This window comes from Aquarana catesbeiana, linkage group LG06 (assembly GCF_042186555.1).
Source record: "Aquarana catesbeiana isolate 2022-GZ linkage group LG06, ASM4218655v1, whole genome shotgun sequence".
NCBI classification, from domain to species: Eukaryota; Metazoa; Chordata; class Amphibia; order Anura; family Ranidae; genus Aquarana; species Aquarana catesbeiana.
Window position 1 is genome coordinate 211,502,901 of NC_133329.1, and position 14,599 is coordinate 211,517,499.

General features: G+C 41.6%; 1 protein-coding gene across 3 annotated transcripts in view; it reads left to right on the forward strand.

Annotated features, from left to right (window-relative positions):
• Window positions 1-14,599, forward strand: part of USP7 (ubiquitin specific peptidase 7) — a 636,127-nt gene that overhangs the window by 415,604 nt on the left and 205,924 nt on the right. The gene's annotated exons all lie outside the window — the stretch shown is intronic.

Consider the following 14,599-nt stretch of genomic DNA (forward strand, 5'->3'; position numbering starts at 1 on the left):
AGACAGAGGAGCTTATATGTGCATGCGCCGGCTGCAAGACAACGCACTGGTGGCTGCAACAAGAGCTCTATGTGTGGCATTAAAGAATCAAGGCGTTACAAAATGTGATAATGGCAATTATCTACAAAAGGATATAAATGTATGATAGAGATTAAGAATATGGCGGTGACAATAGAAGTTAAAATGGAATAACAGTAATAATAAAATTAATAGTAATATATAAAAATATAAATAGATGGAAATTCACTGACCTTCCCAAAATAACATGACATTGATGGACATATTGTTAACCATAATATAGAGAAAAATCAAAATCATAATACCAATAGAAAATAAATCATAATAAAGATACTATGTGAAAATAATAATAAAAGTAAAAATGAGTGGATAAAAAAATAATAAAAATGAATAATACTAAAAAAAAATTATATTTTTTTTTTAGTATTATTCATTTTTATTATTATTTTCACATAGTATCTTTATTATGATTTATTTTCTATTGGTATTATGATTTTGATTTTTCTCTATATTATTGTTAACAATATGTCCATCAATGTCATGTTATTTTGGGAAGGTCAGTGAATTTCCATCTACTATTTATGCTCTGAAACGCGTTGTGTTTCCATCCACCCGGCTGACGTCACACGCTGGCTCAGCGAGCTGTCCTCTCCTTCCCTGCATGAGTGGCGGTTCCCGTCCCGGTTCTCTGCCCTCGTTCGCAGCCACGGAATAGCGGCATCTCCCCAGCTTGTGCTCCATCCGCAGCCTGTTTTCAGTCATTGACTCACAGAGAGCATTGTTCCTTGCTTACATGTTAGTGGCTATTATTTCTGTTACTTCATTGAATAAAGCAGTTTAATTAGAGGCGCTCCTCTCTCTCTCTTTTTCTCATGGATGACTCCGAGCTGGCTTCACTCCAAAGAAGAGCTGCCCTGTGCTGACTACGTTACTACTATCTTCCTTACCAGCAAACCTTACATCAACAGCTTTTAAAGGTTTTAATTATGGACTTATTTACAGACCTATTGTTTTATACATTATTTTAGAATTTCCTAGAGCTGTGTCTGCCTGTCTTTTGTGGTCTATCAGTAATTCCGAGCACCTCTCTTATGTGTTTTCCCTTTAGTACCTTTTGAGACATGACAGGTTTATTGTATTCTACAGCTTTCATAATGTTACAAGTAAAAAAAAAATAAAAACCCGATTTTGCTAGGTTACCCTCTTCATGACCAGGGCATTTTTTGCTTTTCAGCACTGTGCTATTTTATCTTAATTTTTTTAACAAAGGTGCTTTATTGTCACTTGGGTAAATGCACAGTATATCCATTGGTACAGTACAGAGCATTGCATGGAATTACACATGTGTACATAAAAGGTGGTATAGTTGGGAACACTACTGCATGTAGTGATAACACACAATTATAAGAATAGATATCATAGGTGCTTGTATCCCTCAGTCACAGTACATTGTAAATACACTTAATCTACAGAGGATAATTGCTTTGATTCCCCCTAAGTGGATGTCCAAGGGGCCCACACTTTCTCATATTTCCACTGGCAACCTCGGATGTTGTATGTAATCCTAGCTTTAATCAGTGCTTTCCAGGAGGAGATAGACGGGGGGTGGGCTCAATCCATTTAAGGAGTATCTTTTTTTGGCATAAAATAGTAGATAAGAGATCAATAATTTTGACTGGTGGGAACGCTGTTCGTCTTCATGAACCTCCAGCAGGGACAGCTCGGGTTTTATTGTAAGAGATAGTTGCAGTCTAGAGTTAATGGCTTTAAAAACTTTTGTTTAATAGGCAGAGATCACTGGACATTCCCAGAACATATGTAGGAACGTGCCAACTTGTGCTATACATCTGGGACACTCAGGGTTCCTGTCATGGAAAATTTGATGTAGTTTTTGGGGTGTAAATATACCCTGTGTAGGAACTTAACCTGTATGAGTTTATCTTTGGAGGAAATGACCAGTTTGGGGCCATAGTCAATACAGTCATCCCAGCCCTCCCTGTCCAGTGAGGGTATGTCTCTGTGCCATGATTCCCATAATTTCTCTAGCTTGGAGGAGTCAGTGCCCAGGAGTGCTCCGTATAAGGTAGAGAGAGGTTAAGTCAGGTCACCCGAGGCTAGAAGCTCTTCAATGGGGTCAGCTTGGAGGAGAGGCAAACTTGGAAACTGAGCCCTGGTTGCATGGTGTAATTGCAAGTACCTGAACTGCATCCATTGGGGTAGTTCATATTTGGCCTTTAGATCTGCAAATTGTAGCAAGGTATCCTGGGGCATAGCTTGGCCCAGGGTAGTAATGCCATATCTGGCCCACACTTGGGGATCTGGAATGGTACGGAGGTGCGGCAGGCTGGGGTTTTCCCATAGAGGGTGTGCTAGCGACCATTGATTCGGTCACTTGAAACGCCGCCGCGCAGCATTCCAAACCTTCCACGTTGCCCTAGTAGGTCCCAGTGTTGTCTCGTATGCTCCAGGTCCCCTGTAGGCAAAACTGCGGAGCCCAGGTAGCATACCTCCAGACAGACCACAGCATTGGCTCTGGATCCCTGGAACCATCACTGAACCGTGACTAAAACTGCAGCCCAATAGTAAACCTGGAAATTGTGGAGGCCTAGGCCTCCCAAATGGCCAGGCAGCCACAATGTGGATCGGGCCAACCTAGGAACCGCTGCATTTCAAATAAATGAGCCTATACACCTGTCAATTTCCCTGAAAAAGGCAGCAGGGACCCACACCGGATAGTCCCGAAATAGGTAATTAAATTTGGGCAATATGATCATTTTCAGCAAGTTATTGCGACCCAGGAGGTTGAGAGGTAGATTGGCCCATGCATAGCACTTAGTGCGTAGTAGTGACAAGGTAGGGAGTAGATTTTTTACTATGTAATCCGAGGGGCGTTTGGTCACCAGGACCCCCAGGTATCTGAATTTCTCCACCCAACGTAGGGGTGGAGGCCGCCCCATCATCCAAGGGGAACAGGACTGACTTGGACCAGTTAATTCTAATGCCTGAGTACCCCCCAAAATTGTCAAAAATTCTTAATGCAGCAAGAAGCGAGGGCCCCGCATCGTTGAGGTACAATAGTGCGTCGTCCGCATATAGGGATAGTCGCTCTTCCAGCTTACCCAGCCATAAACCCAGGACATCCGTATGATCAAAATTGCCAGGGGTTCCAGAGCCAGGGCGAACATACTGGGGGAGAGCGGGCATCCTTGTCGTGTACCTCGAAAAAGGTCAAATGTCTGAGAGCCAATTATTTGTCCAGACTTGAGCTCTGGGTGCACGGTATAGGAGCCGGATGCCGTGGATAAACTTAGGTCCGAACCCGAACAATACTTCACACAAATAAGTCCATTCGACAGTCGAATGCCTTTTCGGCGTCTAATGAAGCAGTTACTCTGGTTCCCGGGTTGTCATTTGTCACAGATGTATTTAGAAAGAGTTGTCTAGTAATGAATGTTCCTTTGCCTGGCATAAATCCTGTCTGGTCTATATCAATTAAGTCCTCGATCACTTGAGTCAGTCTGTTAGCCAAGATCTTAGCAAAGATCTTGGCGTCCACGTTCATTAGGGAGATGGGTCTGTTGGACGAACAGTCTAGGGGGTCTTTACCTGGCTTGGGGACCAGCACTATTATAGCTTCATTCATGGAGTCCGGTAGGACCTCTAGGGAAGCGAATTCAGAAAGCAACTTCGTCAGTTTATGGGTCAGGAGTTCTGTAAAAGTGGTGTAGAATTTGGTTGGTAGGCCATCCGTCCCGGGAGGCCTTCCTCCCCCCTTTCAGACCACCCACAGCAATTTGCACTTCCTCCAGGGTGATATCAGCCTCCAGCCTCTCTCTGTCATCCGCGGTTAAAAACGGGAAAGACGTAGAGTCCAAAAAGGAGGAGAGATCAGAGTTGTGTATAGTTCACCCTGGAGGTGTGTAGTTCCTCAAAAAATTCCCAGAACTGGTTGTTAATATTAGATGGCGGCATGAGCAGCTGGGAACGACAGTCCCTGATGGAGCCAATGGGAGTAGAGGGGGTATTGCCCCTAGCTAGTTATACCAGAAGTCATCCCCCCCCCCCCCCCCAAACTCAAATACCCTCTGAGCTGAGTACAGTAGGGCCCTATCTGTTTCTGCAACTCTGGTCTCAGAGAGGTTACATAACGCCTGTAGCCAAGTTTGGTAGTGGATGTCGTCAGGATTGGAGACAAACTCAGCCTCCAGTTTCGTTGCTCTCTCCTCTAGCTCCACCAAGGTTCAAGTCCTCTTTCTTAACTTGTGAAATTTTAGAGATATATTCCCCTCTAACCCAGGATTTAACCACTTACGGACCGCCCGCCGTCATTATACGGCGGCTGTTTGAAGGAGGGTATCGTTGTTATGGCAGCAGCTAGCTGCCATAACCCCGGTATCTTCGTCTTCAGTGGGCGGTCCGCTACAAGATAAAAGTCGTCTCTGCGGTGGATTCGCTGCAAGATCACTTTTATCGCCGCGATCCGGAGCCGTCGGCAGCGGTGGAGGCGATCGCATCCATTATTATTATTAAACAAGATTTATATAGCGCCAACAGTTTGCGCAGCGCTTTACAACATGAGGGCAGACAGTACACTTACAATACAAATCAATACAAGAGGAATCAGAGGGCCCTGCTCATTAGAGCTTATACTCTAGAGGGATTTTTCGGTAGCTGGGTATGGAGACGCGTGAGGGGAAGATGGCCCCCACCTGTCTCCATACAATTACTGGGCGTAAGCAACGTCAAAACGTAACTTCCGCCCACAGCTCTTAAAGGGCCATTTTTTTTTTTTTAAATTTAAATTACAATTATTTTATTTTATTGCATTTTAGTCTAAATATGCGATCTGAGTTCTTTTTGACCCCAGATCTCATATTTAAGAGGTCCTGTCATGCTTTTTTCTATTACAAGGGATGTTTACATTCCTTGTAATAGGAATAAAAGTGACTTCTTTTTTTTTTTAAAAAAAATGGTAAAATTGATAATAAAAAAAAAAAATTAAAACGTGCCCTGTCCCAACGAGCTCGCGTGCATAAGCGAACGCATACATGAGTAGCGCCCGCATATGAAAACTGTGTTCAAACCTTACACATGAGGTATCACCGCTAATGGTAGAGTGAGAGCAAGAATTCTAGCCCTAGACCTCTGTAACTTAAAACCTGCAACTTGTAGAATTTTTTAAACGTCACCTATGGAGATTTTTAAGGGTAAGTTTGTCGCCATTCCACGAGCGGGTGCAATACTGTTGCTGTTTACTGTTGTCTTATTTTTTAATTCAAAAAAGTGTATTTTTTCCAAAAAAAGTGCGCTTGTAAGACCGCTGCACAAATACGGTGTAACAGAGTATTGCAACGAGCGCCATTTTATTCTAGGTTGTAAGAAAAAAAATGTATATTGTTAGGGGTTTCTAAGTAATTTTCTAGCAAGATAACCTGTTTTTAACTTGTAAACAACAAATCTCAGAAAGAGGCTTGGTCCTTAAGTGGTTAAGGGAGTCCCAAAGTACCGTGGGGGTGGTAGAAGTGGCATTGTCAGTCCAGTAGTTGCATATGGAGGCGGTCATGGGTTCCTGCAACTGTTCCTCCGATGCCCAAAACCTGTATAATCTTCAGAGGTGGGGGGACAGTTAGTGCCAGAGATAGGCATAGGGGTGCGTGATCAGATATACATCTAGGAAGCACAGACACATCCTGAACACAGTAGAGCCGGGCTTGAGGCAAAAACCAAATCTATTCTGGATAGGGTCTTAAAAGTAGTGGAATGGCAAGTGTATTCCCTTAGTGTCGGGTGCATGTGTTGTGTGTTTCAATAGGCATAAAGGGCAGAGATTTCCGGACTAGGACGCTGACCCCACGAGCATATGTGGAATAGGTGGCGTGATAGTTTTGACCCACCCATGGTTTTTGAAGGCAAATTGTCTTGTGTCCCTGCGAGTGTGTCTCCTGCAGAATACAGATATGGGGATTATGCTTGTGGAGGAAACAGAACACCAGGGAGCGCTTAACCGCGGAGTTAAGGCCTCTCACATTCCACAATATTATTGTAAACTGAGACATTTGGGGTATACATGATAAGTTCGGACCGGGGGAGAAAGCTCGCGGGGGCAGCATCCCAGCCCAGGACATAGCAGGTTTAACAATGGATACAGTACTATACCTTTCCTTTCTGAGCACCTACAACACAAAGCACCTGTTACAACAAAAAACAACAAACCCAACGTGAACCCTACCCCACCCTGCATCCCCCACCCCAATCAAGAAATGCTTAAGTCCCCAAACATTATACACCCAATGCTAGGTGGTGTGAACCAGTGGGCGTATTCTTACACTGAGATAGGACTGGCTGTTTGATATGGGAGAGGCTCCACCGCATGTGTTAAGGCTTTGTCAGAATACACAAAAATAGCCCAACTGGGGTATATGAAAGGAAGGTGCAGGGGGAATGTACAGGAGGAATCGGTGTGTCAAAAAGAACAGCTCTCCAGTGTGTTCAGTGAGGAAGGAGTGCAAGGGGAAATAGTTTTCCAGCAGCAGACCACAGTTCTGATTAACCCTTTCATGACAGCCTATTTTTGAAATTTGGTGTTTAAAATCCCTATTTTTTGCTAGAAAATTACTTAGAACCCCCAAACATTATATATATTTTTTTAGCAGAGAATAAAATGGCGATTGTTGCAATATTTTATGTGTCACAGTATTTGTGCAGCGGTATTTTAAACGCAACTTTTTGGGAAAAGGGACACATGAATTTTAAAAAACCAAACAGTAAACTTACCCCAATTTTTTTGTATCATGTGAAAGATGATGTTACGCCGAGTATGTAGAAACCAAACATGTCACGCTTTATCATTGCACGCACTCGTGGAATGGCGACAAACTACGGTACCTAAAAAATCTCCATAGGCGACGCTTTAAATTTTTTTTACGGTTACCAGGTTAGAGTTATAGAGGAGGTCTAGTGCTAGAATTATTGCTCTTGCTCTGACGATCGCGGCGATACCTCACATGTAAAAGACCCCCGATCCCTCCTTTGCATTTCAAAGTATTCAGATTGCTGAAAACAGCGATTCTGAATACACTGTATTTTTTTTTAAAACTGGTGCCATTGGCAGCTGAGTAAACAGGAAGTGACGTCATGACGTCGCTTCCGTGTTTACAATTGGGAAGCTGGAACGAAGCCGCTCACGGCAAAAAGTTGAGATGCTAGGCAGTCAAGTAAGATAGGTGCTGCAGTACACAGCAGGGGCAAATTCCAGGGCAGTTAGGTCAGCACCTTCAGCGATGTGGGGGCAGGGAATCAAGCCATGCAGATGCATCCCTGGGGGAGGTAAAGAATTTTGTCGATTCGCCATCTTGCACCCATAGGCGTGCAGGGAATAGGACACTGTATTTGATACCTTTGAGCCGCATAGCTGCTTTTACTTGATCAAATGAGCGCTTCAATTTCTGCGTTTCCACAGAGTAATCAGGGAAAATGAGGATTTTGCTGTTTTGGTATGCCAGATTTCCCTTTGCCCTTGCTGCTCTGAATACCTCATCCTGGTCACTAAAGTTCAGAAACTTGAGTATAAAAGTACGTGTTGGTGATCCTGGTGGGCCTGGCTTAGGGGGGGATATGGTGGGCCCTCTCTACTGCATAGAAGGGTGCACAGGAATTTTTCCACAAAGTCAGTCGGATGAAGACCCTCTACACCCTCTGCCAGGCCTATAATGCCGAGGTTGTTCCTTCTATTACGGTTCTCAGCATCCTCAGCCTTGTATTCTAATGGCTTAATCTTGGTGTGCAGTGTGTTCACCCGCTATGTCTTCTGTGTGGCTCAGGCGCTGTTCAGCAGAAGAGATTCTGGATCTCATTTTGTCCATGTCCAGCCTGATGAGCCCCACAAGCTGAACAGCATCCACCTTTGTGGTGAGGGATGTGACAGACGCATGGCATTTGGCAATGGCCACTAAAACCTCTGAGAGGCCAGGATTTGGCAGTGGGGGTTGCTCCTGAGACTGTCTATGATGCCATATTAATGGAGGACTGCACACGGGCACCCACGTGGTCTGCACAGGCGGGGAAAATGTACTTCTTACCCCATCCTTTCGGTGTCCGGGAGGAACAGCGGTGCATGGGGAAGTTTGCAGCCCCAGGTCTGTGTCCGTAGGTGCCTGGAAAGGAGAGAGAAGCCTCAGATCCCGGCGGAGCTCTCTCGCATGCGTCTGCTCAGTGCGCCATCTTGGACACGCCCCCGCACTGCGCTATTTTAACTGGCAATTGTGCGGTCATGCAATACTGTGTGCAAATTACATTTTTATAATTTTTTTTCACACAAATAGAGCTTTCTTTTTATCGCTGGATTCGTTTATTTTTGCAATATAAACGAAAATCGACTAAAGAATTCAATTTTTTTCCTACTTTTCTGTCAATAAAATCAAATTTCGTCATAAATTTAGGCCAAATGTATTCTGCTACATGTCTTTCATGGAAAAAAAATCCCAATAAGTGTATATTGGTTTGTGTGAAAGTTATAGCGTCTACAAACTAGGGTGTGTATATATAGTTGAAAATTGAGCTACCCTGATGTACTGACGGCCCATATCATTTCTTGAGGCTTAAAAATGCTAGGAAAGTGCAAGTGACCCCTTTTTGGAAAGTTGACAGTCTGAGACATTTAGTAAGAGGCATTCTTGAGCTTTTTGAACTGGTAACGTTTTTGTCACCATTTTTTAAGGTGAATACATATTTTTTTTTTTTTTTTTTTTATCACAATTTTTTTTTCTTTTTTCCCACTGTCAGTGACTGCACCATCAGCATCATCATATGACTGATTAATCAATGATCAGGAACACTGGTGACAGTGTGAAAAAAAAAAAAAAAAAAAACGTTTTTAGTTTTTTTTAATTCATTTTTTCTTTTTTTTCTTTTTTTTTTATTTTGCATATTTTCATCAAAGTAGTTCAGTGGCACCATAATATCACTGTACTACTTTTTTCCTTTTTGTTACAATGAAGGTCGTGAATAGGTTAGCCATTCATGGCAGCTGTGATCACTATTGATCTGTGATTGGCCACTCACAGCATAGGCAACACAGTTGTTAAAGTGATTAAAAACCCAAAAGCAAACATATTGCAGCTTACCAAATTCTTAGATCACTTTATTTTATATAGCTCCTTTAACCGCTTCAGCCCCAGAAGATTTGGCTGCTCTATGACCAGGCCATTTTTTGCGATTTGGCACTGCGTCGCTTTGACTGACAATTGCACGCTGTACCCAAAAAAAATTGAAGTCTTTTTTTCCCCACAAATAGAGCTTTCTTTTAGTGGTATTTGATCGCCTCTGCGGTTTTTATTTTTTGCGCTATAAACAGAAGAAGAGCTACAATTTTAAAAAACTATCTTTTACTTTTTGCTATAATAAATATCCCACATTTTTTATCAAAAAAACATTTTTTCCTCAGTTTAGGCCGATATTTATTCTTCTACGTATTTTTGGTAAAAATCGCAATAAGCGTATATTGATTGGTTTGCGCAAAAATTATAGCGTCTACAAAATAGGGGATAGATTTGTAATTTTTATTATTTTTTTTTATAACTAGTAATGGCAGCGATCTGCAATTTTTTATCGGGACTATGACATTATGGCGAACACATTGGACACTTTTGACACATTTTTTTAAACCATTGACAGTGTAAATGTCACTGGCAGGGGAGGGGTTAACACTAGGGGCAATCAAGGGGTTAACACTGTTCCCTATGTGTGTTTCTAACTGGGGGGGATGGGACTGTCTAGGAGGAGAGAGAGATCGGTGTTTATACATAGTAAGAATGAACACATGATCTGTCTCCTCCCCTGAAAGAACTGGGATCTGTGTGTTTACACACACAGATCCCAATTCTCGCTCATCCACGGGCGATTGCGGGAGCCCAGCGATCATCGAGCTCGCGGGCACTCGCATCGGGGTCGGGCACACGCTGTGGGCATGCGCACACATCCCTAGTAGCCAAAAGGCGAAGCGACGTGACATACCGTAGTTTCGCCCAGCCGTGCCATTCTGCCGCAGTAAAACTGCGGCGGCTGGTCAGCAAGAGGTTAATGGTAGCTTCTCAAAGCACTTTACAAGAAAAGCATAAGAAATACACAGGATAATCTAAAGGAAAAAAAACACAATTAGGTGAAAGCTTGTCTAAAGAAAAACGTTTTTAGATTTGATTTGAATGAGTTTAGAGAAGACCACTCTGATGTTCTTTAGAAGTGAATTCCAGAGTTTTGGAGCATAGCAGTAGAAGGTTCTGTCTCCCATCGGGTGTAGGTGAGTAGAGGGGATACACAGAACACTAGAATTTGACAAACAGAGGTTATCGGGTGGGGGGGGGGGGGGTACTTTTGATAAAATTTCTGAGAGATAATGGTGTGCCACGCCATGAAGAGCCTTCTAGGTGAGCAAGAGGAAAGCAGATGTTTGAACATATTGAAGTCTATTAACCGCTTGCTGACTGGCTCACGCCGATCTACGTCGGCAGAAGGGCGCATACAGGCAGATTAATGTACCTGTATGTTGCCCTTTAAGAAGCGGTTTGCAGGCGCGGCGTGACCTCCATGAGTGTGATCGCGGGTCCCGCGGACTCTATGTCCGCGGGGGATACCCACGATCGTCTCACGCAGAGGAAGAACGGGGAAATGCTATTGTAAACAAGAATTTCCCGTTCTGCCTAGTGACAGGACACTGATCACCGCTCCCTGTAATCAGGAGCGGTGATCAGTGTCGTGTCACACATAGCCACGCTCCCCCACAGTTAGAATCACTCCCTAGGACACTTAACCCCTTCCCCCTAGTGGTTAACCCCTTCACTGCCAGTCACATTTACACAGTAATCAATGCATTTTTAATTGCACTGATCGCTGTATAAATGTGAATGGTCCCAAAATCGTTTCAAAAGTGTCCGATATAATGTCACAGTCACGATAAAAATCGCTGGTCGCTGCTATTACTAGTAAAAAAAAAAATTATGAATAAAAATGCCACAAAACTATCCCTTTTTTTGTAGACGCTATAACTTTTGCGAAAACCAATCTATAAATGCTTATTGCGATTTTTTTTTTTTTTTTTTTTTTTTTTTTTTTTTTTTTTTTCACCAAAAATATGTAGAATATGGATCGGCCTAAACTGAGGAAAAATTTTTTTTTTTATATATTTTATATATTTTTTGGGGATACTTATTATAGCAAAATGTTAATAATGCGTGGTTTTTTTTTTCAAAATTGTCGCTATTCTTTTGTTTATAGCGCAAAAAATAAAAACCGCAGAGGTAATCAAATACCACCAAAAGAAAGCTCTATTTGTGGGGAAAAAAGGACATCAATTTTGTTTGGGAGCCACGTCACACGGCCGCCTCAGTTAAAGCGACTCAGTGCCGATTTGCAAAGAGTGCTCTGGGCTTTGGGCAGCCAAATGGTCTGGGGCTTAAGTGGTTAATACCGCATAAAACATAAAGTCAATTCACTAAAGGAAATGCATGCTTTAAGTAGCGTCCAGGCATGTGATATTGAAGGAATGTAAAAATATAACAACCAATTTGGAGTAGTCGCTATCTTTTTGGACAAGTAGTCTCAACAATAATGCATAGAAACCAAAATTTGATATCTTTAGTTTCTCCTGTCATTTCGCCAGATTTTCAGAGATATTTTTTTGTATGTAATATATATATATTTTGCTGAATAGACCTCCCAATCATTCCAAACATAATGTACTGTACATGCATATCACAATGGTCTAATCCCTTGTTAGAACATATTTTATAGGTAATGGAAATACTTGCGTTTTTCGCAAATATCTTTGGAGATATCTGTGGCGCAAATTTTCGCAAGGCAGACATGGATTGGGTATTCTTACAAAGGTGAGGAACTTGGGCTGTTAGAAGGTTGTCATCAATTTGAAGGTTTGGCAGACAGATACCAGATCTACACTATGAAAGAACATCAGAGAATGACAATGGGGGAGAGTTACTAAAACTGGAGCACAAAGAATTTGGCACAACTGTGCATAGTAACCAATCGGCTACTAGGTGTTATTGTCAAAGCGTCATTGAATAAGCTGAATTTAGAAACTGGTTACTATGAACAGCTACACCGGATTCTCTGGGCTCCAGTTTTAGTAACTCTCCCTAATGGCTATTCTCTATCAAGACAAACAGACATGTCCAAAGATATAGCAATGAATTTGCCAAATATCACAGCAAAAATTGTGTAGTGTAACTAAAAAGTTACATTTGGGATAAAGTAAGGGAGGGTTAGAACTCCTACAAGGTTGGTGTTGTTTTTTTTTTTTTTTTTTTTTTTTTTTTTTTTTTTTTTTTTTTTTGCCATCTATGTCCTATTGGGGAGATTTCCCCACAGTTAGCATTCCAATGTCAACCCAAAATGTTGGATTTTCTTTCACAAGAGGAAATGTAGAAATAGAGGGGCACAGCAGCAGGGGCACAGACAGCAAATAAAACTGACAGGTGTTCTAATCCCTCTCCGCTTTTTTATTCCCGGTGGATATGATGTCATGCAATAAAATACTGAAGGGTTTCAGAAGATAAATAGTGCAAATTTCAATTAAATGATATGCTGCCTTTTGTGAGCATTTTTTAGTGAATTACGTGAAAAATGCTGTGTACTATTTTATCACTGTTAAACTCTGAATGAAAATTGCGCATGCAACACTGTACCCAAAGAAATTTTTGTAATTTTTTTCAAACAAAAAGAGCTTTGTTTTGGTGGTATTTAATCCCCTTTGGTTTTTTTTTTATTGTTTGCTAAATAGAACATTTTGAGAAAAAAAAAAACTTCAGAGTTGTTTTTAAAATTGTTTTAAAATTTTGCAAACAGGTAATTTTTCTCTGATCAGGACACTAAAGAGAATCTAATGTCCCTAACCCTTTCATGAGGAAATTTAAGCCTAAATTTAGCATTATCTATGTGCTTTTTTTTTTTTTTTTTTTTTTTTTTTTCCCCACCTTTGCATAGGTGGGTTATTCTATCTAACCAGGGTTGGATCTCTGCCTACACTTGGGATGACTACATAGTGATCATGTTTATGAGCATTGAGGACTTCATGTGCAAGTTTAGATGTAAATGCAAAATTTACAGGTTGTGAAGGATTAAGGCAGTAATCTTTCATTAGCACATTTGGTTTGTAGTTGGAAAGTGTTATCCCAGCATTTCATATTCCTGTCGTCTGTTGTACTATGTATTGTGTCAAAAAGTATCCTGTTCTTTGTATTATTTCCTTTGTGTGAAATACCTGGTGGTCCTGGCAGTCCTCCTGCTCTCCTATTAATGGAGAGGGATTAGAATACTTCTCAGGTTTTCATTGCTACCTTTGCCCCTGTTAAGGAGATTCATTGTACTGTTTATTTACCATAGTCATTGAAAGTAATCCCAATAGTGGGAACATTTTCCAAACTTCTACAGGGGTTAAACTACTTGTTAGTTTTTGTCACTGTCTGTGTACCTGTTAACCACTTCCTGTCCAAGGTACGTCATATGATGTCCTTGACTTTGAGCGCATATATCTGAATGATACCTGCAGCTACAGGCATCATTAAGATATCATCTTTTAGTGCCGGCGATTCCCTACACCATATCAAGCAGCTGTTCCGCCCCTTGATCGTTCCATCGGTGAGTCGGAGAACGGATCCGCCGGCCCTGGATGGTGACCATAGAGATTTATGATGTCACTCCCGGTCTCTGCATTCAAATGAATGGCGCTGCCTCGGCTGGGAAGCTGTGATCGTTTATTTTTTTATTTCAGGCTTCCCAGCCTAGAGGTGAGATGTGGGGTCTTATTGACCCCGTATCTCACTGCGAACAGGACTGATCATGCCATATTCCTATTACAAGGGATGTTTACACCCCTTGTAATAGGAATAAAAGTGATCAAAATTTTTTTTTTTTTTTTTAAAGTGTCAAACTAAAAAAAAGTAAAATTAACAATAAAAAAAAAAAAAAATTAAAGCGCCCCTGTCCCCGTGTGCTCACACGCAGAAGCGAATGCATACGTAAGTCCCGCCCACATATGAAAACGGTGTTCAAACCACACATGTGAGGTATCGTTGTGAACGTTAGCGCGAGAGCAATAATTCTAGACCTCCTCTAACTCAAAACCTGTAACCAGTAAAATAAAATTAAAGCGTCGCCTATGGGGATTTTTAAGTAGCAAAGTTTAACGCCATTCCACGAGCGTGTGCAGTTTTGAAGCGTGGCTTGTTAGGTATATATTTACTCGATGTAAGTTCATCTTTCACATTATGCAAAACAATTGGGATAACTTTAATGTTGTTGGGTTTTTGTTTTTTTATTTAAAAGCATTAAACTGTTTTTTTTTTCCCCCAAAAAAAGTGTTTGAAAAGTTGCTGCGCAAATACCGTGCGAGATAAAAAGTTGCAACGACCGCCATTGTATTCTCTAGGGTCTTTGATAAAAAAAACATATATAATGTTTGGGGGTTTTATGTAATTTTCTAGCAAAAAATCATGAATTTTACATGTAGGAGAGATGTCAGAATTGGCTTGGATGGGAAGTGGTTAAGGAGATTCACCCTCTTTGTCCTGTT